This window comes from Bidens hawaiensis, unplaced genomic scaffold (assembly GCF_021521415.1).
Source record: "Bidens hawaiensis isolate Kalapana, Puna unplaced genomic scaffold, B.hawaiensis_p1.1 tig00025754_1, whole genome shotgun sequence".
Taxonomy (NCBI): domain Eukaryota; kingdom Viridiplantae; phylum Streptophyta; class Magnoliopsida; order Asterales; family Asteraceae; genus Bidens; species Bidens hawaiensis.
The window spans coordinates 94249-105178 of record NW_027494118.1 but is presented as its reverse complement, the minus strand read 5'-3'; the positions used below and the strand labels follow the sequence as shown (position 1 = coordinate 105178).

Genomic DNA, 10930 nt, shown 5'->3' with positions numbered 1-10930 from the left:
ATACACCAGAGTTCGCTATAGGTCAATGCAAGAGATAGTGTAGGTTGAGTAAAAACAAGGCAAATGAGACAGAGAGTGAGAAGTGTTTAGGACCATCGCCAACATTTTCACAAACCTTATGCGTTAATGATTTGTTTTGGTATTGGATGTGATAAATAAATCAAGCATTTATGATTTTATTTTTATTTTGTTTAGATAAAGTATCGAATATAAGATTTTCATAGGTATACTCACCCTAAGTAGAGGTTTCTCAGACTGCTCTCAATCGCGCATTGGCCTCTTAGACCATGTGTAGTCGTAAAGCTCCACATCCAGGGGTTATGCGCTACGTGGCGCCCAGTCAGAGTTATGATTTTGTACAAAAAACAAGTGTAGTCATAAAGCCTCCATAACTTGGAGGGGGGCGGTGTTTCCAGAGTTATACACTTGTTTTTTGGTGCCATTATCAGCGTTGTATATAAAACGCTTGAAAAATTGAAATCAACATAACGCAGGGGGGGCGGTGTACCCCCCGCGTTATGGCTCAAAACGCAGGTGGCAAAGCCACCACTACACATGGTCTTAAGGCCTCTAAAATGATCTTGATGCTCATTTAAGCTCCAATCTTTATTTTGCCACTAAATCACCTTCATATTATGACAGTCAAAAAATAACCTTCATTTTTGCATGAACTAAGGACCAGATAATGTTTGCTCATTTTCCCTTGAGAATAAATTTGGAAAAGATTAATATTAACTACTTAAGTAGTTTTAGACTTTTGATTGCATATTGGTGTGCACCTGAAATACACATTCCATAAAAAAAGTAAAAAAACAAATAAATAAAAACAGTGTCACCAAAATTGACCCGTTTTGGAAACAAAAATTTTAATGTTCCCAAAATACCCTTTCGACGTGTATAATATGTTTTTTAAGGCCAGTAATATAAAAGAAAACCGGGACCGAACGCAAGCCACGAAAGCCCGAAAACTACAATGAAAAGAAACAAAACAAAACAACCAAAGTGATTACAATGGGAAATTAATAAAAGTAAACCTTACACCAATCCTCCCAATCAATATTTAATCTTCGTCTCTGATTCTTCACCCACCCAAAGATACGAAGTAGTTTTAATATCTTCCATCAATTTGTTAACTGAGATCAGCTTGTTCTTGAATATCTTTTCGTTTCGTGCTCGCCAAAGCAACCAACAAGTGACCATCGAAACTGCACGAGTTACCTCACCTTCACCCGCTTTGATATTGTAATTCTTTCACCGAATCAAAGCATGTCGAGGCCGAAAATTTCAACCAGTTCTGAATAATGGCCCATACCCATTTACTTACCTGACAATGTGTTACTAGATATTCAGTAGATTCAGATTCTGGGGACATGCCACATAAAACATAAACACTGTTTATAATATGTATTAGCCTTAACGTGATAATTTTTTTCTCATAATCGGAAATGACCAAGACCTGCATTTTGAATTATTTGGTCAAACTAAAAATTCTCCAGATTCCATATAGTTCAAAATCCAAAGAATTATATACTAATAATAAAATAATTAAGATGCTAACAGAACCACAATATTCAAGTTCAATTATTGAAAAAGTTTCATAAAGTTTTGACTCCAGTAATGCTTAGAAATTTATTGTTAATAATAAAATAATTAAGATGCCAAGCCTGCAACTAAAGAGAATTAATTAACAAGCTAACATAACTACTAAGACACTGCAATAATACAATTATGAAAGCATTTACAATACAATACACCAAGACCACCTAACTCCTAAGGACCTGAGTGACATACACATACGTAGTTACGTACGCTATATTGTATCATAGCATTCTGAAAATAAAAACATCAAACTACATATACGCACAACCTGTATACACGATTTACAGACATTCTGAGAAAGAAGCCAGCGCAGTCAGGGTTCATAAAAAGAAGTTGTAGCAAAGTAATCATCAACGTACAAAGAGAAAGATCTATGTGGTATATTTATCAATCTTCTTGTATAATATGGTATAATATGTTTGCTTTTTTTGTTCATAGCATCGATGTGGTATATTTATTGCTATGAGTCTTACAAATCTCAATTATAATAACGAATTACACACAAATAAAAAAAACCAATTATAAAACATGGCTATTTAAAAATAAATAATAACACACAAATCTATATTATCTCATGTACATGGTTCGACCTAGGGTGAAAACGAGCCAAGCAACTCGCGAACCACTTGAGATCGGATTGATGAAAAGCTTGAAACGATCCAAGCTTTTTAGAGCTCAAACGAAACCCAAGGTTCAAATAAAATTCATTAAGGAATTGAGCCCGACCTCAAACTTGTGTATTATTATGTGTTACCACTTATGTACTTCTGTAGTTCTGTGTTATATTTGCACCACAAAACCGAACCTGAACCGAGCTTTAGCTTGTTTAAGGTATTACACGAACCCGAGCTTGTAAAAGCGTCTCCCGAGCCAAGCTCGAGCTTTAGAAAAACAGCTCGAAACAAGTCAAGCTCGAGCTTTTATAAGTCATGAGCTGAGCTCAAGCCTATCCGGGCTCGACTCGTTTGCACTCCTAGTTCAACCACCATTCTTCATCAAAGTTTTGAATACAAACAAAATAAGTGGTTTTGTTTCTAAAGCCTGAAATTGATTGCTAATTAACAGTCTACAAAACACAAACCAATACACATTAAGAAAATGAATCCCATTAAAAAAACCGAATACAAAAAAAGTGCAATACAATAACAAAAAAAAAAGCATCAGAAACTACAAGGAAAAAAAAAGAGAAACAACATAAAGAAATGGCAAAAAACTAAAGAAAACTGCAACTACATTGATACATAATGATTTGCAATTAAACATAAAAAAAATTATCAAATCATATTGGAAATTAGTGCATCCTACTTCTTAAAGTGTTCTATTCATAAATAGAATACTTACAATAATAATGTTGTTTTTGTAAGCAAAACTAATGCTTTCTTTCTCAAAATACTGAGAAAAAGTGTTTGTAGTTCAACCTGACCCGTAGAGGTGTAAACGAGCCAATATGAGCCCAAGTTCGTTTGACTTACAAAAGATCGCAATCGGCTCATTATCATTTAAGTATTCGTACCATAATTTATATATAATAATTATTAATGTGTAAATAGATATATACAACTTGAGCTTGATAAGTGAATCCCGGGCTCATTTATTAAAGGAGCTTATTTTTAGGCTCGGTCTCGTTAAGCTCAAATCGAAAAGCAAGCCAATCTCAAGTAGCTCAAGAGCGGCTTGAAACGTTTACACGACTACCGACCCGGACAATTCCGATATGTAATGAAAATAAAAAAAAAAAAGATATGTTTAGACACAAACCGTTTTAACCCACCACACAATTATACCACTTCCACTGATAACTAACATGTTCTAGAATAAAATGTGAACAACAACAAGAACTAATACAAGATCAGTAAACATGTACCTGTTGTGCTCAAAATCTGAAAATTATCATCCCATAATTCCCCTTTATCCAGTTGTTGAATACTACTGCCAAGAAAAATGAATCTCAAGTAGATCACCAGATTTCATTAGCAATGTAAACGTTTTAGAATTTCTCAAAGCAATAAACATACACAGCTTCTGGATAAAATATACATTACCAAAGCCTAACAAGTACATGCCACAAAATACTCCTAGCTCGTCCCTCGATTTCCAGTCACGTATAGCAGCTTTGACAGTATGTGACTGCCAATATTATCTACCTGAAACATTATTAAAAATATATAATATACAAATATTAAAACATGATATGTATCAAACTGGATTTAAGCTGAAATGCTGAACCATATTATGTGAATAATTTAACATCTTCTTCCTATTCTTCCACTATTTAATCTGCAAAACAAGAAATTGAAACAAAATTATGAGAAACTGGAACAAAATTTGCAGTTGCAGAACCATCGTGGTCACCTGTTGTTAACCATGGTTGGTTAAGAAATCTCCTATGATGTATTTGCAATTACAATTAGGGTATAAAGAACCAATAAACACCACAAAAGATGAAGCTACCGAAATACCTCAATGTTCCTCCGCCATAACAGATCTGCCATCCTCCTGTCGCATGTATAATTAGAAGAGGCTAGGGTTATGATCTGAATGTGAACACGATTTCAGGGGTAGTGAGACAGATTCATCAGTTTCAACTCGTTCAATTAAGGAAGGGATGTAACGGTTGAAGATTGTTAGTAGCAATTAATGAAGTCGTCGGAGTGAATTGAAGCAGCCGGAAAACCAAGGATTGAAGTCGCCGGTGTGTAGCCATCATAAATATACGGGCAGAATTCAGGGATAGGATTGGTTGCCTATCTCTATTATATTATATTATATTGTAATATAGATAAATGCCCTAAAGCCTCTAACAAAGACGTCACCTCATCACCCGTTACACTAGACATGTCGTCCGATCAATATGACTTGTATAATGTCATACAAGCCCTGTTATCATGCTAACCACGTTACTCAATGGCGGACCATAGAATTTTAGTTCACATTTTTTTTATCAAATTTCTCACAACTGATCCTTGAAATTTCAGGGCCCGTCGGGTCGGGTCAGGTCCTCAATGTAGTACATGTTACAATACGATATCATAGAATATAAGGATAACAAGAAAACACACAATCAAATTACAATGTGATTAGAAATGAAAAGAAAAAAATACGAATTTCTAAACTTGTTCCCTGCAAGTTTTGGAGACGGATGAATAGAAGTGGAAGTATGGAACTGGCCGATGGTTTGGTTTTAGTGAAGGCCGATGTAATTCAAAAGGTAGAAGTACGTCAATGTAGCTGCTAAATGAGTAAAAGGTTTTTTTTTTCTAATTATAAATCATTAAATCCATAAGTATTAATAATAGGTAACAGAAATGAATGAAATAGGTTTAATTTTTTTTTTTTTACCACTAAAGCAACATTAATTTTGTTAATATGAGATCATATTTTAACTTTCAGTAGTTCACTATAATTTTTCACTAGAATTTTTTTTATATTGTTTCTACTTAATTTTCAAAAATTATTAGGGTGCGGGTGCACCCAACCACCCAGGGTTCTACGTAGGTCGGCCGCTGGCCCACTGCTCACATGACTTAATATTGCTAGTATTGATGCTTTGAAATGTATTCCAGAAGAGGTATTTCTTATTATATGTTGTAATACAAGATTCCATCAAATATATGATACACAAGATTCTGCCAAAAATGTTTCTAAAAGCTTTCATAACTTCACTCAACATCTCACTCTTGAAATCGTTATCACACTTTTAATCTAATAATAGTTAGTGAGGTCGACATTTGACGAAAACTATATAACATATAGTGTTGAACTCTCAGACAAGCAATTCTGACTCGTTAATATTTTAAATTACATACATCTTTCATTCATAAGTTACACATATACAAGAAGTTTAATGTGATCGAATAAAACTGTGGATTTCGGGCAATAATTAGTTGCCACGGGTATGGTGAAGACCAGCGGCTATTCATTAGGGATGATCAACTTCTAGACGAGTTACGCTAGTTTTAACATCACCGTGTGCATGTTTTCAGTCACACATTTAATGAGGTATATTGCTCCTTGAGTTTCTTGCACCTGGGTTGCTCAAAGCCACAACATTAGATGTTTATGTCATATACGGGAGTCTTGATTGCCAAGAGGTTTGGTGTGATCGTTCACTTTGTGACTAATCAATATCAAGGTAGTTTAATGTGTTTCCCGCTACGACTGTATGAATTTGAGGTCGATAATGACAGACACCACTGATATTTACTATGGGTCGTATCATGTAATGACGTGTGGATATTATACCATTAGTGCTAGTACAACGGAGATCCCAAAGAAAGAACAAGCTCCCTATGGTTTAGCTTAACCCTTTTACATAAAAAGGGATTTGTCCCACCAAATTTGGGTGAGTGATTGGTGTTTGTAAACTACGGTTTAACCTATAATTATACAAATCGTCCATCCAATGGTTCATTTAGTTAAATATGGCATTTTGTCCACATGTCACATGTGTGATTGAATACTTTAATATGAAAATATGGGATATACATTCATAAAACTAACTAAATCAAATGAAATATGAAAGTATGACTTGAGTATACAAAGTCATGGTTGACTATCGGTCTGGTCGTAAATTCAATTCCACAGTAAACAGTAGTATCTAGTGTATAGGAATCGAGTCCCACCGTAAAATACGACCAAAGCTGACGTGATATCGAAGACTCACTCAAAAATAAACCAAATACAACTAAATAGATAGCGGTAAGTGGGTATCGAACACAGGGAGTTTGTGAAAAATGCGTTACTGAGTAGCTATAAAATTAATCTAAGTGCAAAATGTAAATTCAATGATTTGGTTGTTTGATTTTGATTAACATAATTAACTAATACAATAAACGAGTTTTAAACAATATAAGAAAGAATGTTCTCTCCCGATTTCAGGTTTCCAATGTTAATAAAGTTAATGTTTACTTGTGAGGTGAACTACACAATTATAATTCATGAAAATGCGTTTGGATGTGATAAGCGAGGACTAAGTACTTGGATTACAAAAACGCAAGGTTGTCACTCAATAATCAGTTTAGTATTGCTAACCCTAATTCTCTTCTACTAAATCTCGATTGCCTATGGCACCAAGAACGGATAGTCAAGAACACGAATTATACCATACTAACAATTACAAAACAAACACACAATCACCATAGCACAATAATCATATGATCACAATACTATCTCACCAATAACATAAACGATTAACAAATATCCAATTAGAAAACCTTACAATTCGGGAGAGAACAATAAGAGTACTAGCCACACATCGTTTGATTAATCATCACATCAATTAGGTTAATCGAACGAATCATAAACCCAAACAAATGATTAAAATCACCAAAGTCTTGTCCTTGCTCTCCAAAATTCGTCTCAAAGATGTTTTGGATGAAAAGATAATGAAAAGACAGCCTAAAACTCATAAAAAATCGGCAGTTACAACTCCGGACCGTGGCCCACGGTTCACACCGTGGGTCACGGTGGTTCCTGAAAAATTCTGGACCGTGGCCCACGGTGGAACCGTGGGTCACGGTGGTCCTCACGATCACCTTAGAGGCCACGGTACGGTGGCCTCTGTTCTTTTTGCTCATTTGGACCGTGGCTCACGGTGTAGATCGTGAGCCGGTGGACTTCAGACACGAAACTTCATTTTCTTCACTTGTTTGATCTTCTTGACTCGTCGGTTCCTTTGATTTCTTCGTTATACACCATAATAGCTCCGGAACCTCCTTTGTACCTACAATTTACCGAACACACCGTAGTCATCTAATTCCACCAAATAAACCAATTCAAAACATGATTATTACGGTATTAACTCACTTAAGGGTTGTCCCATGGACCACCCGTCACATTCCCACACTTAAACGTTGCTTGCCCTCAAGCAACATCTCGACACAAACTTTCTATTCCATTCAAATTGTATCCACCAATCTTACCACAAAACTGGTTTAGTTAAAGTCCCAAGTCATACCCTACTCCCTTATTTTTATCAGGTGCACTAGTTCACTTGATGTTCCATTTAAACCGAAGATTTCTAACCAAACCTAACATGCTTTCGGTTTTTACCTATACATAACACACATTTACACATTAACTTTTCCTTGGTGATCATCCATACATTTCATATTTAATCAATTCTCCTCGCATATGCTTGTACAATCATCAAATCTCCACCTATGTAAATGCATTTGACATGAATACAAATCAAGATGGTCTTAAAACGGGTTGTAATGGGGCCAAGTGTAAGGGTATGGAAGGGAATATTTAAAGTAGCTCAAGCGACTCGATCCGACTTATTACAAACAAACTAAGAAAACAATGAAATAAACAACTATAAACATCACTAACTTTTTTTGTTTTTATCAAATAATACCTTGAACTATGCATACATAAACATTGCAAATCTAATACAAACCTTTTTTTTTTCAAACTAAAATAATACTTGTACATTACATACCAGCATGATAAACATAATGCTTCACATATCTAACTGATAAATACAAAACAATTACATAGAAACCTATTAAGTCGGATCGTTTCGCAGTATAACACCGGGGTTGATCAAATAAAAGAATAGGCCCAATAAAGTTTTCTAAAGGAACCAACCCCCCGCCCCTCACATAACCATCCTCATATGTATAATGTATGAGGCCCTAACCCCTCAAATCCCACACTCTCGCTCATCCAGACGAGGCTTAACCTAAGTGCCTCTATCACTTTTGCACTCATGCCAAGCTAAGATCTCGAAATGCACTAATTGTACAAGTTCTATCGGAGAATATCAACAGTCTCACCAACCAATACTTTTGTCAATTCTCAAGTGTAAACGAACGTGTTATGCAAGTTATTACACCGAAAGCATGCTAACCTTGGTTAGAAAACTACATATTCTGCTTTTTTTAAAACAACTAGGCACATGTTATTTAGGGAATTGTGACCATGAAAAGGAACCAAAACTTCATCCCACCATCTTACCACTTTCCGATTTCATTAAACACACAAAAAAAATTTCTTTAAGTTTTTCTGATTTTTTTTAATTTTTTCTTTGATTTGTTTTTTTTACGAAAATTTTCAAATCAAACGAAAATTTCCTCATCCCCACACTTGGGATACATTGTCCCCAATGTACAGTTTTGAGAAAAAAATGAAACAAACTACTAAGTAAAACATAACCTTCTTTTCAACACCAATCATAATACTTAGGCATAAGTATTACATCCACCCCCCATCCACCCAAAAACACATAAAGACACAAAAAAAAATAATAACAACTATACAGTAATATACAGAACAGTGTTCACCTGGCATCACGCGGCTCGATCAGTTGTAAGGCGGGTGGGCCGGCCCGAAAATAGATGTCATGAAGTCTGAAAACTGGCCGAAATATTAAACGCTCCGTCGTCGCCGCTGCTTCCTTCTCCTTGTGGTGGTGGTGGTGCCATTGACTGCATTGGGCTCACCCACATTGAATGATGGAGTGGTGGTTCGGGATATCGTACTGAACCGTCATACGGAGGTAGAGTCGTGTAATCTACCATTTGTGGATCCGACACGACCGGTTCACCTGCATGCCACTGATCATGCATCCTCCGATTACGATCATCCAATTATCTCATGTTTATCTCAAGTTCTCACGGTTCCACATCTCCAACCTGTCGTGCCTTTATTTTTCGGCTCGTTCAGCATAGGCCCCATGAAGGTCTGATGGTCAAAAAATACGCGTGACTCATCCGACCAATTCTCATACGTGGACGGCCTATGCCTCTCCACCACCTCATTCATGGACCCCACATGGGCCCAATTATTACCATAAGAGTTATAACCATCTGAATAATCCCAACCCCCGTGTTGGGAACTGCTACCACTCCCACATCCATGTAATCGGCTCACCTAACTCTTCCACCTGTTCTCTCTCCTCATCCCCCTCCACTACAACATCCTCTCTTACTACACTCCATCTCACCTTATCACTCAGAAGCACGTGATGCCTATCGGTTCGTGTGTAATTCCAACCCAGAAAATCCGACAACTTAAACTCCTTGAACACCTTGGTTATTCCCACCGACTAGTCAGTTATCACACCATGATTCTTTAGCAATGCTGTGATCAGTCGACAATGCGGAATTAACTTCCGCTTGTTACTTTCTCGATTGTTCCAAATGTTGTGCATTACTAAATATCGGAAAGAAATGAGAGGCTTTCCACACATCAATGCGTACAAACTGGAATATCACTGTTCCTCACTACCGAAATGTCCCCCCGAAGGGGCACCACATTGTATAAGCAAATGGACATCAACAATTTCGCCTCAATCTTCATATCTTTTCTCCTAATCTGATCACTAAAACCTTCTCTTGCTTTAACCACCTTTGTTAGCATGTTGTACCATTGGGGGTGCTTGTCGGTACATTCAAACAAATCTTTGACAGAAGGGTAAATATATGAGTTGCTTGGTTTACTGTCAAATAAAGCGATCTGATTGAATGTGTCAAAGGACATCACGACTTCCTGTCCGCCCACTGTTCCAATTAATTTCATATCATGTCCCTTCTTGTAGGGGGGGACATCTCAAGGTGGACACCCATTCTTCAATTTCTCTATCATACAAGGTGTTACTTTCCTCATCGTAACACTTAAGGGCTGCTTCCCAACCCAAAGCTTCAAATTTGTCAACTATCCCAAAAGCCTCAAAACCGGGATCGTTTACCTCCTTCTCACACATATATCCTTCAATTCGTTTATGCAACGTGGCCATCTTATCAATGAACAGCTCCGGTTGCCATTCCAACGCGTACTTTGACAATCTCCCACCTTTTCAAGTGCGTTTTTCCGTTTGTACTTGCACATTTGCTTGCTCTTCCTGCATTATTTGCCTCTTTAATTGGGCTGCTCGACCGCTAGAAGTTGATGCCTTTGGCATTCCTTTATCTGAAGTTATACCCATCTACACACAACAAACAACCAAGTTTAGTCAACATACACCTCCCCACACTTGCTTGTTGCTATGGTTGTGGATAATCACTTGTTAATCAATTGACCAAAATTTTCAACATTTGCTTCAACATATAATTTCCAATTAATCATAACAAACATATTTTTGTAACAATTATCTACTATCCACAACCATACCATATAATCATTATACTCATTACTCAAACAAGCAAGTGGGTTCATAGAAACAATCATGACAAACTTACAACTTCAATACAATATACCATCAATAATGAAAAGAGATTCCATACCTTTGTGTTGTAGAAAATGTAGATGAAGAAAGCTTCAAACTAAACCAAAAACCCCAAAAATTTCAGACTTATTTTTCCAAAATAGACCAACAAAACAAAGGATT

The 10930-nt window shown here is 36.4% G+C and overlaps 1 long non-coding RNA gene across 1 annotated transcript; it reads right to left on the bottom strand.

Annotated features, from left to right (window-relative positions):
• Positions 1-3019: 3019 nt before the first annotated feature.
• On the bottom strand, positions 3020-4290 carry LOC143572136 (uncharacterized). The gene is made up of 3 exons (XR_013142218.1): positions 4059-4290; positions 3826-3876; positions 3020-3743 (listed from the first exon to the last, which is right to left on the bottom strand). It is a non-coding gene; the product is annotated as an uncharacterized LOC143572136 (long non-coding RNA).
• Positions 4291-10930: the final 6640 nt, after the last annotated feature.